Genomic DNA, 1,669 nt, shown 5'->3' with positions numbered 1-1,669 from the left:
AAAGAGATAAGATTTTAATCTAAATATGTATATACATATTGTATATGTATATACCTTTAGATTAAATTTTATCAATATATATTTATATGAATGAAAAATACGTAAAATCTGGCAAGAAGATCACGTTTTTTCAGATCAAGATCAGAATCTATTGCATGGATCGCCTAATTTATAATGACGTAAAATCATATTGTACACAATACCATATTATATATTATTAAAAGTAATAAGTATATATTATATATATGGACAAAAGAAAATGAAAATCTGTTGTATCGCGCATCAAGGTAGAATTTTTTCTGGTGCGGTAAGATCTTAGGATACATTTAAACAAGTACGTAAACTGAGGGGAAAAAAATACCTTGTTAATCTAATTGAATGAGAAAATAGCATAAATAACGGTGAGCAGCTCCAAATAGACGTCCGTAATCAAAGCAAAAAAGCACACTTAAATAAATTGAAAGAAAAAACGTATTCGTATTAATACTCTACCGCTAATTTTATCTAAACTAAAAAAAAATAATACTATAAATAATATTCCCATACGTAATGTAATGATTAAGCTGCGCGTGTGAGTCTGCACGTATGATGTACTCACGTATCTCCTCACATAGCGAAGTACCTACTTACATACCGTAATCGTAATAGTGTTTTAACATGTAATGTGCAAAATGAAAAAAGATGAAGTAGAACATAATATATGCGTGTGTAAGATTAAACAGTTTTGCAGAAATTAGGTTTCAATAAGGTAACGAGAGCACTCGCAGAAATATGGTCGCATTTACGGATGTTACAACGTGCTCAGTAATTACAACGTATCTAATTAAAATATTCGCGGAATATATTTTAAACTATTATTCAAATTAAAAAAATAATATAGCCTGCTAAGGCACTATAATGGTGCGTTTCATAATGATAATAGCGATGTATTTCGGAGATAATAGTCATTAATGATTAACGAAACTATTAATTAAATTTAATTAATTGATTAATTACATTTACTAATTTATATATAAAATGTAAGTGTAAATTGTAATAAATCAATTAGGATTCGACCCATTTTTAATTATATCTTTCCATTAGTTTTATCTGCAAAATCTACGGTAGAAGGTACATTAAATGTTTAATTCATATATACGAAAGGAAAGTTGCATTATAATTTTTGAAATATTTTAACTAAAAATAATATTTTTTTATTGCACATCGATATGATCATCACATATGTCGAGCCATATTTCGTGCTTGTACTCGACTTACATATATAGATATACAAAAAATATTATGGAACAACACAACACACATATTTGTATATCGGTTCCACTCCACGTAATCTGTTATCGTGTTAAGAGTACACAACGTAATTATTGTATATTTCGTGGCCGTAGCCCATGGATCTTTCGGTTGTTCTGTCGGAATGTAAAAAAAAAAAAGAGAAGTACGATCGCGCCTGAACATACTCCGGCTCATTGTATACGGAACAAAAAAAAGAAGTAATATCGTGGAATCGAAAAATGAGAGGGACGCACGTGACGCGGTAGCTCCGAGAATCAGTGTATCTATTTATAGAAAAGCTTTATAAACACATGACTTTATTTACGAACTATTATTATTATTATATTATTATCATTATCATCATCATCCCTATTAATTATTATTTTTATTTTGTTTT

The sequence above is a fragment of the Temnothorax curvispinosus genome, unplaced genomic scaffold (assembly GCF_003070985.1).
Source record: "Temnothorax curvispinosus isolate PA1 unplaced genomic scaffold, ASM307098v1 QBEX01000632.1, whole genome shotgun sequence".
Taxonomy (NCBI): domain Eukaryota; kingdom Metazoa; phylum Arthropoda; class Insecta; order Hymenoptera; family Formicidae; genus Temnothorax; species Temnothorax curvispinosus.
This window is presented reverse-complemented; position numbering follows the sequence as displayed.